The sequence below is a fragment of the Lycium barbarum genome, chromosome 11, assembly GCF_019175385.1.
Source record: "Lycium barbarum isolate Lr01 chromosome 11, ASM1917538v2, whole genome shotgun sequence".
NCBI lineage: Eukaryota > Viridiplantae > Streptophyta > Magnoliopsida > Solanales > Solanaceae > Lycium > Lycium barbarum.
Window position 1 is genome coordinate 108,023,634 of NC_083347.1, and position 19,489 is coordinate 108,043,122.

At 37.6% G+C, this 19,489-nt stretch overlaps 1 non-coding gene across 1 annotated transcript; it reads left to right on the top strand.

Moving 5' to 3' along the window:
- The first annotated feature begins 12,057 nt into the window (after nucleotides 1–12,057).
- On the top strand, nucleotides 12,058–12,163 carry LOC132620619 (small nucleolar RNA R71). Its single transcript, XR_009575059.1, has one exon. It is a non-coding gene; the product is annotated as a small nucleolar RNA R71 (small nucleolar RNA).
- Nucleotides 12,164–19,489: the final 7,326 nt, after the last annotated feature.

Consider the following 19,489-nt stretch of genomic DNA (forward strand, 5'->3'; position numbering starts at 1 on the left):
CTTATCCTTTATGCTTGGAAGCTGACCACTTTAGTCATGGAGCAAAGGTAATCAAAATTACACCTTCAACTTACCCTTCCTTGCATCTCTTTCAAGAGTAAAAACTGCAGTGTTGTAGGTTTGAGCAATGCTAATCGACTTTTTGTCCTTGAATCATCTTAACCAGTAAGATCTCTTCTCCGGTTTAGTTTCTTGAGTGCTGATTTATTTGTGGGTGTCTGCATGCGTTTTCCATTTCTTCTTCTTCCTTTTTTCCCCTTCACCCTTCGCCGCAAATTTCTTGCTTCTTTTCATTTTTCTTAAGTTGTCAAGTGTGGGGGATTGTTTTATTTATGATATAAGGGAAATATTTAAAAAATTAGCATGTAGTAATAGGCGGAGAGAAGATTTAAGCACTGTACAACTATTTAAATTCCTCCATCAAAAGCATGCTTTAAATCATCTAAATTCTGAGGACTACTTTGATAAATTAAATCTCTTCTCAATAATCTATCCCAAGGTAGTGAACGAATAGATTTACAGTCTTGCAGAGCCTACTTAGGATAGAGTGATCCACTTTTTCCTTTAAACCTACTGAATTTATCTCTAGAAAGAATTCGTAGATAGATCAGAGATAAGCTTGATATACTGTCTTCCCTTCATCAACAGGTTGTATAGTTGCATAGCAATTGTTCTACGAGAGTACTATGGAAACCCGTTGCTCGATCTAGGTGCTCATCCTCTTATATTTTCATTTAGCGTGTCTTCCTGCTCTAATTTTGAGCTATCAAATCTACGAAGATCACATATTTTTATGATTGTTGTCGATTCTTAAAGAGAACTGCAAGATTTTGGTTTAGAAAAATGTCGGTGCCTTATCGAGAGAGTTACTATAAAAATCTGTTGCTCGACTTAGGTGCCCGACCTCTTATTGCTTTCATTTAACATGCCTGTCAACTTGCCCCTACGCCTTAAGGTTTAGTCCAAGGCATGTGCTTGGAAGGATTTGTGATTACTATTTAGGCAAGAAGGTTGGTGATCTTTTATTTTGCATATCAATGAAAGGAAGTTCGTGAGTATTCTGCTTTTTCTCTTTTGCCTTTCTCCTCTGCTTGACTATGGAAAACAAGAGAGTCCTACTATTATTTCATTTCCCACTTTATGTTTATGTTGTCCACGCTCTTCAATCAGATTGAGAGTCCAGTTATGAGTAGTTTGTTTTTTCTTTCTGAGAACTATTTTTCCAACACAGAAGTATCAATCCCTTTGTGTTTCCCCTTTACCAATTTCAGTGTTATACTACAACCTTAAGGGACGTAGCTTCAAAGCACATGCAATAGTTAAGGTTGACGGAAGCCGAAATAGTCAAGTTTGTCTCCACTGTCAAAAATTGGTCATATGTTCTAAATTTAATAAAATGTGGCTATTAGATTAAAACTACAGCCTCAATTTAGGCCTCTTTCAATCTATATATTACATCACTATATTAGTTGCAAAAATTTTGACATCCTATAGCGGAAATCTGAATGTTCAGCCTTCATTATATATTTTCAGAAGGAAAGTGCATTTTATGTTCCTCCTAAATGAAACAATGACCAAAAAAAATGGCTTGAAGTGTGATTTACATGTCACTATTACTTGTTACACTATAGATGTGGATGCAGAACTCTAGGACTTATACATTGACACTAGTTTGGTATTTTTCTTTATAAGCAACTCCAAAATACTGATCTTTGCTTTTATGATCCTTTTCCAGCTACCCGTCCGTCCTAAGGAACTAGCTATGCATGATACATATTAAACCTCGCACTTTTGTACGTAGATTTCGTCCCGAGTTAGTCGTCGTAGATTTGGAAGAACGGGACAAACTTTGAGGTCATATGGGATTAAACATGTCAATCTTGAGTGTAAAAGAGTTTAAGATCATGTTTAGTAGGTGTTGGAAAGTTTCGGGATCAAGCGAATCGAAGAAATTAAGTTTATCTAAACTCGGGGAATATTAGGCAGAATTCTGGATAGGATTTTGGCCCAACTTTCGAGAGGTATATCTCTAAGTATATAAGGAGTTGTGGAATGCATAATCTATCTAAATTAAAGTTCAGAGAGTCTTCTTTCTAACACAACCTATAGTTTGCAAATCTGAGAAGTATGGTGCCATGTAAGGCCCGTACAAAAAGTACGCTCCATACATTGTGGGCTCAAAATTGAGGCGGTGGAGACTCCAAGTTGTATATATTTCGGTTTTCTTCTCTTTTAATTCATTTCCTTCATCTCGCCAGATCCTAGACACCCCTAAAAACCCTCCCAAACATATTTAACTCTTTCCCAAGTGAAATCAAAGGTTTAAAGTGGGATTCAAGTGCTAAATATCCCGGATTGCTTATCAGATCCTTGTTCCTCTTCCTGTGGAAGTTTTGGAAGGTGCTTCACAGTGAAGTAACCTCTGTGATGGGGAATTCTTGAGTTCTTGAGGTAAGGATTCACTTTATTTCCATGTTTATAAGTTTGTTTGATGATTATACAAAGTATTTAAAGGAGAAAGTTGGAGGGAAATGTCCAAATATGAGCTTGAGTTTATGTTGGCTTGTAATCTGTTTTGAGCCATGTTATTAATGTATTATTGAGTTAATTTCTTATTGTAGGGATAGCAATTGATGTTGAGGTTGTGTTGGGGTTGTTATACTTTATATATTTGGAAGAAGGAGATGTATAACTATTGTATACAAAGCATATATCGGGCTATTTTATTGTATATCTTTAAATGTTGATTGATGTGCGTTGAAGAGGCTTATAGGAGGATATTGTTATTATTGTTTGTTGCTGGATGTTTTGTGGTGATTAGGAGATAGGAGAAATGTTGAATGCTGCCTGTTTATTTTTAGAATTGATTTGTCGTTTGATATACCTGATATACTAGCATTATCTAACTACATATACGTATTCCCTTGTTATAGGATTGGCGTAAGCATTACAACGAGTTCGCTCTTGATTTATATTGGCGATTTGAGGTATGTAATGGCTATCCTTTTTTTTCTTGGCATGATTTGTAGATAGTAAGTGCTTATCGAATATTAAAGAAAGAGGACTATTGTTTAGAGCAGTCATAGAGGTGTAACGCGTCTAGATGTAAGAGGACTATTGTTTAGAGCTGTCATAGAGGTGTAACGCGTCTAGATGTCATATTGTATCTTCCGAGGGATTTCTATCCGCCCCTTAGTTCACTGTTAGTAGAAGAGTTAGAAAGAGATATGTTGACGTCTTCATATATTTCAGTTTACACTTGATATAAATCATAATATACATATATTTTCTTTAGCCTGGTCACTTGGTAAGTGAGACATATTCTTTAGCCTGGCCACTTGGTCAGTGAGACACTATTGCCTGGCCTACAGGTCAGTGAGACAGATTTGCCAAGCCTACGGGTCAGTGAGACAGTATTTCCTGGCCTACAGGTCAGTGAGACAGATTTGCCAAACCTACGGGTCAGTGAGACAGTATTGCCTGGCCTACAGTTAGTGAGACAGATTTTTCTGGCCGACGGGTCAGTGAGACAGATTTCCTAGCCTTATGGTCAGTGAGATTTACAGCTGCCTGGCCATTTGGTCAGTGAGATATATGATATTATTATATTGCATTTCATATGAGACATGTCAGGTGAAGTATTCAGGGCATTCTTTGGCCTCCAGTTATTATGTTTTCAATTCAATTTCAGTTTCAGTTATCTATTGTCTTACATACTCGGTACATTATTTCATACTGACGTCCCTTTTTTCACACCGCATGTGACCGAGCAAACCACATGGCTTGTTGAATCATCATGTGGCATAACATGAGCGGAATAAAACATAAAACATGATTATCCTTAATAGAACATGAGAAGTCATAAAACATGATTATCCTTAATAGAACATGAGAAGTCATGCCACCAGAACTCATAAAGGGTCCCATAAACATCGAACACTTTCACCTCCATGACAAAATTCATAGGCATCTCTTGCCTTCTGCCTATATTCCCTTGCCTCTGACATCGATCACAAAACCGTACCAATAGATTAGCATCATGAAAAATGGTCGGCCAGTAATAACCGCATTCAAGTACCTTAGCCGCAATCTGGTTTCCACTCTAATGACCCCCAACAGGAGAGTCATGGCACCCCTTTAGAATCGCCATCACTTCACTTTCAGGAACACAACGCCGAATGATGTTGTCAGCGCATGTTTGGAACAAATAAGGCTCGTCCCAATAGTACTGTCGAGCATCCCGTAAGAACTTCTTCTTTTGGTAGGCTTTGATATCTTCTGAAACTATGCCTGTTACCAAATAATTAGCAATGTCAGCATACCACGATGCTACTTCCATTGATACAGCCAACACCCTCTCATCTGGAAAAGCATCATATATGTATAGTTCATCAGAAGGTCTCCCAGCCTCTTCAAGTCGAGATAGATGGTCAGCAACCTCATTCTCGGTGCTCTTGCGATCCTTCGCCTCAAAATCAAACTCTTGCACCAATAGCACCTATCGGATCAGTCACGGCTTTGCTTCTTTCTTCACCATAAGGTATCTCAATGCTGCATGATTAGTATATACCACGAATTTGGACCCCAACAAGTAGGCCCGAAACTTCTCAAAAGAAAACACAATGACAAGCAGCTCTTGCTCCGTCACTGTGTAATTCATCTGGGCAGCATTCAGTGTTCTGCTTGCATAATAGATCGGGTGCATAATTTTATTGTGCCTCTGACCAAGCACAACACCTATTGCAAAACCACTAGTATACAACATCAGTTCAAATGGAAAGGACCAATCAGGAGCAACAATAATAGGAGCAGTAGTGAGACGCTCTTTTAACTCATCAAAAGCCTTCCGACACTTATCATCAAACACAAACTTAGCCTCTTTTTCAAGAAGCTTGCACATTGGGTTAGCTATTTTGGAGAAATCTTTGATGAAACGCCTGTAGAACCCAGCATGTCCCAAGAAACTTCGGACACCCTTGACTGAGATAAGTGGAGGAAGTTTTACAATCACATCAATTTTCGCTTGATCAACGTCAATTCCCTTTTCAGAGATTTTATGACCGAGGACGATCCCTTCCTTCACCATAAAATGGCACTTCTCCCAATTTAGCATGAGATTTGTCTCCTCACATCTTTTCAGCACTTGACCTGGATGGCCAAGACAATCTTCAAACAAATCACCCACAACAGAGAAGTCATCCATGAACACTTCCAAAAAGTCCTCTACCATGTCAGAGAAGATTGACATCATGCACCTTTGAAAAGTGGCTGGTGCATTACACAAACGAAAAGGCATTCGGCTAAATGCAAACGTCCCATAAGAACAAGTAAAAGTAGTCTTCTCCTAATCTTCTAAAGAAATGTTGATCTAATTGTAGCCCAAATAACCATCAAGGAAGCAATAGTAGGAACGCCCCGCTAGCCTATCAAGCATTTGATCAATAAAAGGCATAGGGAAGTGGTCCTTGCATGTGGCTGAGTTGAGCTTGCGATAGTCCATGCAAACTCTCCATCCTGTGACAGTTCCAGTTGGGATCAACTCATTCTTTGCATTCGGAACAACAGTGATGCCGCCCTTCTTGGGAACACATTAGACCGGGCTCACCCATTTACTATCAGCGATTGGGTAAACCACTCCCGCATCTAACCATTTGATGATCTCTTTCTTGATGACCTCTTGCATATTCTCGTTCAGTCTCCTCTGATGCTCTACCCTCGGTTTGTTATCCTCTTCCAGCTGAATTTTATGCTCACAGATCCCAGATGGGATACCCCAAATGTCTACTATGGTCCAACCAATAGCACGCCTATACTCTCGCAACACCTCCAAAAGCTGTAGAATCTGCTCCTCAGTCAATAGGGATGAAACAATCACCGGCAATGTATTGTTCGGACCAAGGAACTCATACTTTAGATATGATGGGAGCTGCTTAAGCTCCAACTTGGGTGGCTCAATAATCGAAGGCCTTGCTGGGGGTGTTGTTCTATTTTTCAAATCAAGATTTAGCTTCTTTGGGTGGTAAGAATAGGAACCCAACCCAACCAGTGAATTAACTGTCTCCATATAACCTCCCATGTCCTCAACATCAAAGTTTACAAGAGTACCAGCCAGAGCTTCACCCTGACTTTCTTCTTCCATCTTGAACTCCACTGTTTTATCAACAAAATCAAACGAATCAATTACCGAAATACTCTCGTAAGCACTTGGTAACTTCATCCCTTTGCTAGCCTGAAAAGTAACTTCTTCATCGTTGACTCGGAACTTGATTTCATTTTTCTCTGAATCCATCAGAACTCTCCCTGTAGCAAGGAGAGGTCTCACCAGAATAATAGGAATGTCCCGATCAACAGCACAGTCAAGAATCACAAAATCAGCAGGCAACATAAATTCACCAACCTGCACAAGTACATCATCAACCACCCCAACAGGTCTTTTGATAGACCTATCAGCCATTTGTAACCTCATAGTAGTCGGCCTTGGCATCCCCAAACCTGATTGTTTGTATATAGCAAGGGGCATCAAATTAATACTTGCCCCATTATCACACAAAGCACGAGAAAAATCATGATGCCCAACAAAACAAGGAATGGTGAATGCCCCAGGATCACCCTTTTTCTGAACAGTAGTAGTTGAGATGATAGAACTCACAGTGTGAGTCAAACTCACGGTTTCATGTTGAACCGTTTTATTTTTGATCAACAGTTCCTTCAAATATTTGGCAAAACCAGGCATCTCTTTGATAGCTTCCAAGAAGGGGAAATTAAGAGATAGGTGCTTCAACTGATCATAAAACTTCTCAAGCTTAGCATCTTCCTTCTTCTTTACCAACCTCTAAGGAAAGGGAGGTTTAGACTTGAAAAGCTGAGTCAAAGGGCGGAGAGCCCCTTTCACAGTCTGCTTGCTCGTGTTATCAGCATCCTTCACTATCTCTGGAATATCAGCAACCCTCTTGTCAGCAGGATTCTCATCAGCAATAATGGGTGCTTCAGACTGCACCTCATCCTCTTCATCTATCGGCTCAAGATCAACCATCTTCTTATCAGCCCCTTGGAGTATTTTACCACTCCTAGTAGTGATGTCAAACACACGGTCTACACCGCCTCCCCCATTCTTTTGATTTGGAATAGTGTCACTCGAAAGTCCTCCCTTTTTCGGAGGGTGCTGCTCTCTAGAAATATCCCTCATCTGTGACTCAAGCTTCTGAATAGTTGTTGTATGGGAACCCACTGTCTCTATCAGCCCGAATAAAGTTCTCTCAGACTTAGACTGATTGGCCAAAATCTTCTCAAGCATTGATTCAACCTTCGAACTACCTTGCTTTGTTGACTGTCCTTTCGGTGGTATATAAGGATTGGAACTCTTGTTCCCAAAATTGTTACTGTTGTTGTAGCTCCCTTGGTTTGCACCACCATAATTATTTTTGTAGTTCCCAGAGTTGTTATAAGCACCTTGACTTTGCTGAGGTCTCCATTGATTCTGATTCTGATAACCACCTTGGTATTTCTGTCTTTGGTAACCCCCTTGAGAGTTATTAACATTGTTGACACCCAATTTTTTTCCCGCCTTTCCTCCGAAACATTTATTTGCGCTTCTAATATTTTTGATAACTTAAGAATAATTATTAATATTTTATTACAAATTAGCTTTTATTAATATCATCGTTTTCCATTATCCGACTATAGTTATTGGTTATTATCACTATTATTACCACCATTATTATTATTATTATTATTATTATTATTATTATTATTATTATTATTATTATTATTATTACTAATACTATTGAGCCCAAAATCTATTCCTAAATAAAGTCCTGAAGGGTCTCAGCTACGCTGCCCATTGGCTCTCCAAAATGCAGCCCAGACAGTTCCAAACAGGCCCAAATCGGCTAGCCCAATTAATTACCCAAAGATACTCAACAACCCGGCCCATATTTCTATTCATCCATCTTGTAAACCTAACGATCCAGCCGCGCCCCCTTTCCTCTCTCTCCCTCTCCATATTAGCTAAATCTCCCCCTCTCTTTAGCAACGGACAGAGATTGTCCTCCCATTTCCGTGTAAACCTTCACTAGTTCAGAACCTTTTCCATTCCTTGATGAATATGGACTCAAAAGAATCTTCAAGGACCAAAGAAAATCGGTCCATTTTGAGCAAAGTCTGAGTCAATCACATGAAGAAACGTCAAACGTTCGAATTTGCACGAGTTTTGACTCAACTTTGAATTGTTTTTCGTTGATTTCAAATTCCCGCCCAATGAAACCCTAGCTGTTTCTACCCCTATAAATATTTGCTTCGAGTTCTTTTGGAGGAGGTAGTTTTTTTTTTTTTGGAGCCATCACCCTTCACTTTTAATTACTGTTGAAACCAAACTTTACTCTAAAAAAGGGTACATTTATTTCTGTCAAGATTTCGGATTCAAAGGGTTTTCAGAGTGCAAAGTGGTCGAAGTTTGAGCCTTAGATTGGTGACCTAAAAGTCCTAGTTCGCTGCACCCAAGAAAGGTAATTTTCTTCCTCGTCTTAGTTTATTTTCATTTTTGCTAGTTTTGTTGTTTACAAATTCCTGTAGATTAGTTCAGTCTTAATGTTGTTTGAGTTAGATAAGTAGTATTCCCTTCCTCTATTTCATTTTTCATTCGTTTCACACGAAGTAGTATAAGTTCGTTTATTGTTGTTTTGGTTTCCTGGTGCAATTTTGTTTTAGTTTGCTTAATGTTTTAATGTTGTCATTTTGGACTATGGGAAATCATAATAATGAAGTATAACATGAAAGTATAAAGCTATTTCCTTAGCTTCAGTTTCGATTCGCCTTGTATGTTCTTTTATTCTTCTGTCTTGTTTGGATATTGATCTTTATGAATCTCTCAAAGGATTATGAATTCTGCGTTTGTTTGGAATTATTTGGTTACTGTTATTTCCATTTATGCATTTATCTTCCAGAAAACAATTTATGGGATTTATGAGACCTTTCAAAACTATTCTCCTTGTTTTGAAAGCTTTGGTTGTCTTCAGAATTTTCTGGGCTGATTAGTCTAGGATAAAGTGGACTTTCTCTTATTTATAGTGTAACCTAACTAAGACTTTCAGATAAGTTGAGGTGATATTTCATAAGCATACCATTTTGATAAGCCTGTGTGGTAAGGTACTTAGTTAAAAAAGGTTGTTTTAAAATGTGTTTTAAGTTTGCCCAGGCTAAATGGATCCATGAGCTTAGAGCTTTCTCCTAAAACTTGTTAAGCTACCTTAAGTTCATATTTGCTTATTGGTGCATTTAGTTGATGCTTTAAGAGTTAAAATTTCTACTTCGAAAACTTCAGAGATAGGAAAATCCTTAATTACGTTTATTTAGCTGTTTAAGATGACTTGTTCCTTAAAACTAGTAGCCAAGCAGATGTTCTAAGACTAAGTTCAAAACTGTAAGATTGCAATCCTTAGTTATTAGCCTTTTAACTAATTGCAATTCTGTTTATAATAATGTCTGTTTTCCTCTTCTTCTTTTTTTTTATATAATCTGCCTTTGCTTGGAGTTAATATAAGAAATGAACAGGAGAAATGTTTTAGGTAAAGTTTGTTATTGTCCAAGTTGATGAAATTTGGGAAGTTGGTGATTGTTTAACTAAGTTTGAGTTTTGTATTTTTCTCTTGTCTGTTTGAAGTTTGAGGAAGTTCCTCAAGACATTAAGGTATAACTAAACGATGGACAGATCTTTATTAATTTGGAAAGAAGTAGAGATTGATAAGATATTTCCCTTCCCCTAACCTTGGTCCTGTTTAACATCAAAGCAGGTCGTATATCTTTTGAACACTAGAACTCTTGACTTTGGAGTTTTAATCGATCTATTGTACTCTAGAGAACATGAAAAATGAATACTTAGCTTTATGGCGAGTCATGCTAGTTTCTCATGAACAAGATTCGACTGAATTCACTAATTATATCAAAACTTAGCTTGTTTATACACGTTGTGTAGGAGATCTGTAGCTTACCAGAGTTTGTTAAAGAATGTTCTGTCTTGATTGAATTCATCTGATTAATTAGGAATTAGCTGCTGGTCCAGTCACTTATGAGAATTAATTGGAATGTCTATTGAACTCAGCTCATGTCCCTTCTTGAGTTTTGAAGTAATTGGTGAATATTTTCTTTTAAGTTTTACCTGTTTTTCCTTCCTAAGTACTTAAGCTTCTTTTAAGGACAAGTTTCGGCAGTTTGGGCATAAATCAGTTTAGTTTCTTGAGTTTCTTTCCATATCTAACAAATTGGTTGATTCTCCTCAATTACTTCATAAAATATATGTCACAATATGGGATCGTTAACATGTTTGAAGTTAAGTATTTTGGGCCCATAGCTAGTTTAATTGTCTTTAGCAGTATGTGTAATCCCTACACCTTTGGCATGCTATGTCTAGTTAATACTTGATTTCCAGATTTTTGTGTTTAGAATTAATAAGTCTTTGGTTTCTGATTATTTCTGGAGGTTCTGGTTTTGTTATGAGATGTTGAACCAAGTTGTGATATTTAAAACCATGAAGCACTTTGTTTGCTATTATCCTGTGAGAACTCCATATACTTCTTAATACTAATCCTTCCTATTTAGGCTAACATTGAGCAAATATCTTTATGTCTACTGTTAACGTGTGTATTTGGAAGTTTAACATCATATGTGTTTTTGCCTTATTTAACAGTTACGTACGTTTCTAATCCTTATTATATTTTCCTTTACATGTACACTTCGGAGCAAAATGGAGTCTTCATAAAGATTCTCACTGCCCGAGCAGTCTCATTTTGAGACTAGGCCGCTGCTAGACCTCAAATGTGCATCTCTATTTCATTCACTTCTCTCGCCCCCTCAAGCACATCCGATCAGAAAAGGAGATTGGAAATTCACATTCGCTTCTTCGTTAACTCTCCTCCCTCTCTTGGAAATATCTGAGCTAAAACAAGAAAAGAGAGGAGAAGATAGGAATGGCCGCTGCATTTGTTTTCTCTTGTCTTATGCTCGACTAGTTATTCTGTGTGTGTGATTTTTTATTTTATTTTATTTTATTTTAGATTATTAGCCATAGAATATTGAAACCTTAGAGGGGATATTGGGATATCATTTCAGCCAGCCAAAAAGTTGTTTCTTTTCTTTTGGTTTTCAAACAAAATGCTTTCAAATATTTTAAACTCACGACTAAGCAAGCAATAGATTTTCTTTAAATTTGACCCACTCTTCAAACTTAACAAGTCATATATGTTATTTCGTTTGCAATTTTACACTTTTGATTAGTACATTTTAAATCTTAAGTTAGTTAATCACGGTACTCTTTTCTCATTTTTCTAAAATTATTCTAGCACTTAGTTATAATAAATATTCATAATCTTTTGGTAATATATTTTAACTCGTATTACTAATTAACCTAAGTTTGGCCGGTTAACCATAGTTAATGGATCTTAAAGGATGCTTAACCCCTTCCCTTTAGGATAACTGAGAACTCTTATCAAGAATCACGATAGTTAAGTAGACTAATGATTGGAGTTAGTTTTTAGCATTTACTTAGTTAAAATATGTGTCCTAATTCACCATTAAAATAATTAGGTGGCGACTCCTTAAATTAAAAATTAGGAATCACCAATATGTTGTACTCCGCTTTGACCCGATTAAAATGGATAATTAGCATCTTCAACCTACATAGGGGGTCCATCATGGAACGGACCATCTTGAGTATGGTACATCCCTTTTGGAAAAACTGTATCATCCTCACAAACATTTACCTTCTTGTTCTGGGATTCATCAAACTTCTTTGTTAGCAAGGAAATATTTGTTGCAAGTTCTGCCAATGTTTGCTGGGTATCTTAATTCTCCTTTACTATATTCTGGATCATAGCATTACCATACGGTACAACATCAGCATTGTTTGAGTGCCAAGCCTGATTATGAGTCATCAGCTTGTTAAGTATGTTGGTCACTCGTCGATAAGATTTGTTTATGAAACAACCATCAGCTGCATTATTAGCAACTGACTGCGTCACTGAATCTAGCCCTCGGTAGAACTTCTCCATTAATATGTGATCCGGAAAACCATGATTCGGACTCTTCTGCAAATACTCCTTGAATCTCTCCCAGGCTTCATATACTTGTTCCCTCGGTCGCTGCTTAAATTCATAGATCTTGTCACGAATTTCAGCCTTCTTGCTAGGGGGGTACCATTTTGTGAGAAAAGCAGTCACCATCTCTGCTCATGAAGTAATCGAATTTCGGGGCAGTTTCTCAAACCATGTTCTTGCCTCTCCAGTTAAGGAATATTTGAATAACCTCAACCGAATAGCATTTTGTGGAATGTTGTTTTGGATGTGATTAGCACACACATCCATAAAATTCGGCAAATGACGTTGAGGGTCATTCTCGGTAGAGCTACAAAAGTATCCCTCAAACTTCAACAACTGGAATAGAGAGGAGTCAATTTTCACGCTAGCAGTTGCAACTCGAGGATGAACAATAGCAGATGCATAGTCCTCCTCCGGAACAAGATCAGCGAAAATATTCTCCTCATCTGATTCATTCGCCTGATTGTTCAACTGATTCCCCTGGTTACCAGTACGTTGATTTTGCTGATTCTAATTCATGTTCACCTAGTTTACACAGAGTAGCAAACAAGGTGTGATGGAATAAGCAAAAGACTTCAATCAAAGCAAACACTATTTTGTAATTTCAAAACCGTACCCCGGCAATGGCGCCAAAATTTGATACGCACAAATTACACCTATTAATGGTATAACGCGGACGTTGTCAAATATAGTAACCCAATAAGGTTGGGGTCGAATCCCACAGGGAGTATGGTGTGAAAAGGTTACTAAAGTCGTAGGATGCTAAGTTTAGGTCTAATGTTTTAATCCGGTGATTTTGGTAATAGTTGGTTTTTCTATGACTAATTGCTATCTACTTGCTTTGGTGGAAATTTATGGTAAAAGAAACTAAGGCTGTGTCCCCGTTAGATAGAGTGTATGATCATGGGTATTGATCTTGATATAATTCTAATGGATCATTATATGAATGCACTTAATCTCTATATGAATCTCTACTATTTCCCAATAAATAAAGATTATCTCTTTCTATGATTTTCCCAAATATAAGAAAGTAACTATGAAGAACGATTAACCATGCCAAGTAAATTCTTCTTATTCCTATGTGAATTTATTAAACAAAGTTTAAAGCTCTGAGTCCTTGTTATTTATTCTTACCAACCCTAATTATTTTCCCAAATAAATCAAGGTTTATGGCTTTAATCAATGTTTGCAACCATTAATTATGAATGAAGAATGAAGAATAAATAAACCCTAATAATCCATTATGTGTATATCAATCACAAACCCAATCACAAAACACCCATCATTGGGTTCACAACCCTAGTAAGGGAATTTAGCTACTCATGGCAAAGAACAACAAATAAGAAATTGAAGAATTCATAATTGCTTACTTTGGAAGAAAAGAGGAATTGATAATACTTGAATTGATGTTTGAACCTTCAAAAACTAGAGAGTATTTAACGTTCTAAGCCACAAGTCAAAATATAATAACTGATTCCAATTAAAACCCTACAATAGACTATTTATAGGTTTCAAAACGTAAAATTACAGAATTTGCACTTAAGTCCCAGGCGGTACTTATATTGTCCATACAACTTTTCACGGACCGTATAAGACTTATACGGCCTTCATCCATGTGTTTGCAGAGAATAATACGAACTGGCCTTCCACGGTTCGTATAACTTTATACGGCTCGTACAATCCTGCCCATGAAACATCTTCCAACATCGCCACATCTACTTATACGGCCCGTACAATATTGTACGGTCCGTATAAGTGTCTGTGGTTCAGCATCTCTCCACTGTGACCAGAAATACGGTCCGTGCAACTTTCTACGGACCGTGAAAATCAAGCTTCAGTGCAACTTTTCTGTAACTTCTACTTCTTGAACCCGAACTCTATGATTCACCTAAAACATGACAAAAACACATCAAAACCACACCCACTTGCCTAAAAAAAAGTAAAACTTCTCGTAAAAAGGTATCAATTGTGCCTTAATTTCTCGGCACATCAACCCTAACTCTTTGATTTAAGAATTCAACTCTAATAATAGAAGATATATGATTAACAAACTTAGATTCATCAAAATCTAGCATAAACCCATCAATTTCATTATTAATAAGCCTACAGAAAATGTTCATCAAAACTCACTTTCATCTTCCATTATTAAGGGATTATTAAGAGAAGGGGGAATCTATGATAATTAGGATTAGTGAAATAGTAAAAGGATTAGGGAAACTTACCACTAATAATCTTCTGTAAAATCTCCAAGAACAGAGCCCAAGAGTTCTATTTTCGTAATAGGATAAATGATAGACTAAGGGCGTATTTAAAACACACTTAATGAAATAACAGGCACGTTACCACCACGACAGTAACGAGGCCGCAACGGCGGTGACTCTACAGCGCCTAGATGACCGTCCTAGCGGTCTGGGCCAACCACCCCCCCCCCCCACCCACTTTGGTTGCCCTAGCAGTCAACCAGCCACAACAGCGGCGCCGCTGAGACGACATTGGTGCCACTAATGCAAACACCAGGTACCAGAAATCCCCCAATTTTTCTAAGTCTAAATCGAAATCCCGAACCATTCCCGAGGCCATCTGCTCATAAACTATATACACAGACCCACACAAAAATACGCTACGAACGCGCTCATAGCCTCGGAATTTCCAACGGAGGTCTGATTGACCGAGTCAACCCCCGATACCTCATTTTCATTTTCCCAACCCAAGTCTCAAATGCATCCGAGTCCATTGGGAACCAAACCATATATACATACAAGTCATAAACGACCATTTGGACCTCTCGAAATCGATGGATTATCGAAAAAGTGTTGTTTGCCCAAAAGTCAACTTCGGGTCAACTCTTTTTCACTTAAGCACATATTTCGCAAAAAGTCGCCTAAAACAAGTCCAGACACCTCGGGAAGCACTTCAACGGTCCCCTCGGATCAAAATGAGCTAACCAAGCTCGAAAAGGGCAGAAATGCCGAAAAGGCTATACCGACCAAACAAGTCGTTACAATCTGGTCATCATATTTTTTAGTCCCGCCCTAACTTTGTTGTGAATGTCAAATATACGAAATTTTTTTATACTATCTAATTGTGGTATACGATCTTTTGTAACATAATCTTTTGGGAAACAAGAGAATATATAATGATCTCGGTCGACTAACTAATCAACTCTTCTATTGATAATGATCATCAACTCAATTGGGAACTGCTGCAGTCAATTTGGTTGCTGCAGAAAATCTGCTGATGTTTACTCTAGCATATTGTCACAACCCATTTTAGGATCGCGCTGGCACCTACCATCCCCACCTCAGTAGGCGAACCCTTAACCCCAAATAAATTAGCAGGCAAAGAATAAGGCAAGTCAGTCTCTAAATTATAACATAATAAAAATGCAGAAATAAAACCATTATTTATAGAAAAAAATAGTGGAATTGTTTACAACCATTTAAAAAATACGACTCTCTTTCCCACGACCTGGTCTAGACTAGTACAACAGAGACTAAGACCGAAGACTGAATACAATAATGAATATAAAGACTCAACCTCCATCTATGAATGAGAATGATGGAGGCCTTCAAGATAGGCACCAAGCACCTTCCGGAAAACTCCAATCAATCAATAATCCGTAAAAACACTACACCCCCAAAAGGATGTAGCAAGAGTAGTATCAGAGGCCGACAATGGTTAGAATAACATAAAGGTAATAGAATTTATAAATAAGCATGTTAGGCGAAACTAAGCCAACAATACGTAACACCTACTACTCGTCTCAACAAATATAAGGCTCTTATTCCCACTAACTCATCCTTAGGGATTTATTTACTTAACTATATTACCACTCACCTTGAAGTTCATATAACATACACTAGGCAGCAATGCACAAGTATCACTAACTAACTATCATTAGTAAAATCCACTCTTGTTTTAAGGAAAGTTCTCTCCTCATTCTAATGTTCTTTATTCACCCAACCTAGAAATTCATACACATTCATATTAAGGTCACCCAGCACCACACTTTCCAATCCAAGATCACAACCTATAATTATAGCAATTAATCCCAACTATGGCTAATCTGAATCAGTACATCACAATTATATCACAACAAGTCTTCACTTATGTTATAGTATCTAAACCCAATTGTGCCAAGTCTCAGTATAATCATTTTGAACAAGTATATCACAAAAGAATCACAACATATCATCGGAATCAAGTCACAATGAAATGCAATAATGTATGTATGATGAATGCAATGCATATGCACTGCATACATGTACTCCGATGATGGAAGATCACATCTCAGCAGCACAACCCATGGGGGACCCGCGAAGTCTATGTACGTCTCTCACAATCCTAGCAAAGACCTCAAGTACCGGACATTTAATCGTTCCTGGCAAGAAACCTCGAGTAACGTACACTCAGTCCGCTCTGATAAATGACCTTAAATCACAGACTTTCACCTTTCTTTATGCTCTCCGGCAGAAACCTTGTAGGCTACACTCCCTCACTTCCATTATCAGTACAAAAAGCATACAACATCAATGAATCATGGAAATGAATATGAATACGATGCAATGTAATATCAATGTATCAGTTCAATCCAAATAGTACCACCCAAAGCACACAAGTAGTATCAATAATAAGGCTACCAAATAAGCCACAATGAAATCACAAACTCATCTCAATACCGAATCAGGTACGGTACCGCAATATCATAGTCATGATATAACACTAATCATAATTTTCCAATGTCTCAACGTGGCCACGAGGCAATAAGTAAAAAGAACAATATATGTAAATCAACACAACGGGGTGGCTAGCCCCCAAACCATACAACAAGGCCCAACCTAAGACAATATCTAACCCAACTTCGCACCTGAAGGTTTACATGTTTTCTTCATTTCATCTACACTCGTATATGAAAGTCTAACCGGAGTCTACCAAGAGAATGAAGTTGTAACCTAGCTCGAGGTCAAGCGGGTGCCACGAACGTCCGTTGATCTTTAACCTCATACTTCACGTCATACTCCGCAGCGAAGGGCCTTGGAACGTCAAGAGAAGGAGATAAGAATCACTATTTAAGGTTGGTCATATAAGATTTTAGATTTAACAAGAACGAATTGTAAATAAGATTTCAACTATATTTCCTAGACATTTAATGCTAAGTGATTCCTTTTCCTTAAAACCATAATTAATACCAAACACTAGGAGTTACTATCTTATTCAGGTCACCATTTTTAGTCCATTTTGTAGAAATTCCAATTTCAAGATTAAAGGACGAAACCCATTTACAATTGAGAAAATATATGAGAATCTAGGTTATTAGTCCTTCTAGACTCATAAGCATGAGAGCTATCATCAACAATATAGATATTATAGTATGGGCTATCTATTTATTCACCTAAGTTCATGTATTGGCATCCTTCATTTTTATTAGCTTCTAGATAGGGACTTAAAACAAATCAACAATGTGAAGAGAAATGAATAGGGGGAGTTAGGAGGGTTACCTTTCCCAAGAAGATACAGGTTTACACTCCAAATAGACTCTACAAGCAGCTGAACTTTAGGGTTTAGAGAAAAATGAGATCGAATCCCGTAATGAGTTTGTAAATAGTAAAACAACTGCTTGTCGCCATATTTGCAGTCTAGGAGCCTCTTCAGTGGTACCGCTCCAGCGGTAACAGCACCGCTGGGGCGGTCCTTCAGTAACTTCATCCTCTATCATTGCGGAGCATCAAAACGCTGGAGCGTAAGCGTCGGGGCGGAGATATGGTCGTTGTAACGATCCGACTGCGCCCAGTGGTCCAAGTCCGATATTTACGGATGACCCGCATGACTGGTCCGAATTAGTTAGCGATTTTTAAGAGTGTAACGGACTGAAGGTGTTTTAAGGGGCCAAGCTCGCGGATTTTCGGGAAATCACGGTAACGACAAAACGGGTCGGTACACATATCATGTAACAGCAAGGTGATGTTTACTGCCTAACATCTTTGTGTTTCCTTATTTTAAAATTTACATTAGTTACTTTACAGACTGTCAGCTCCTTCGTAAAACTGTTAATAGTTTGGTTTTCTCTTTACGTGGAGCGAGCTTGAAAAGAATATTGTTGTGAGTTAAATTCTTCCTTTGAATGTTTCATTATTCAATTTTAGGGAATAATGACCCCTCGATTGACATATAAATGTAGATCATGTATTAATTATTTCACCTATGCAAATTCAAGATTTGATGCTCAAGTAGTTACATTCTGTTGCTAAAAAAATTGTGTGGCCTTTTGTACAATTTGATAGAGAGTTGGTCATTTTTTCTTCTGAGTAGATTTTTTAGAGATTGAGCTCCTTAAACACGAGTTCCTATGAGTCGATCTTTACGAGCTAACAATAGGGTTTAAAATCAATCTTAGCTTTTACTTTGATATAGGAGCTTGATATGGCTTAATGAGTCAGAGAGATACGTGCTTAATTAGAGCTAAATATTGATTCCAAATGTTGTGACATATAAGTTTGCCAATATGATGGAATCATAGAAGAGTCTATTAATGTCTAGAGCTCTGTATTGCGTTGTTAAAACTATTGAGGGACTTTATTCATGTAAACTAGCTACATTACATCATTCCTGAAATAAGTCAATAGATGTTTGCAGTGGAAACTAAGCAAAGATGGACATGACAAAAAATTACAGAGGATAAATAGGAGGTAGTTTTTTACTTTTAACCACTCAGAGAAAGAAAAGTGAATTAGGAAGTTCATTTAACATTTATGTGATTTCTGGCACATTAAACTTTTTAACATCATTTTTCCCATTTTAGAGTGCTATGTTTAATTTCATTTTACCAGTGCAAGTGTACTCCTACATCTTCTAGAAGGAACAGAGAGTTTGTGTAGAGTGTGGAAAACTTGACAAACCTATGGAACTCAACATGAAATGTGAGCATTTATGTGACAGGTTGTTAGACTACTCTGCTCATTGTTTTACTACACAAGAAAAGAGTCATTATGTGTTGACACTATATTTCAGTAACAAAATCTCAGATGCTTGTCCCTTTGGACTATTGCAGATGTTCTAATGGCTGAACAGCTCAAATTTAGTTATTTAGGGTGAGCAAGGAGTGCTCACTTGGCTTCCAAATGCAACATATCGATCTTGTGTATGTTAGCACAAGCACCAAGTCTCAATGTGGCAATAGGGCAATAAAGTTCACTGTTGGTGGCTTTGGCGAATAGTTCATTGGTGGCACCGTTGATAAAGGGTTCACGGAGAGTTCTTCTACTAAGGGTTTGGCTTGGGTATTGATTCACATGGAACACATAATGTGTTGCAGAAATGCAAAAGAGAGTGCTAGTTAAACGTAAGATATTAAAATTTATGCAACGCATGAATTAGATGCTTATGCTTTATCTACATATATGTAT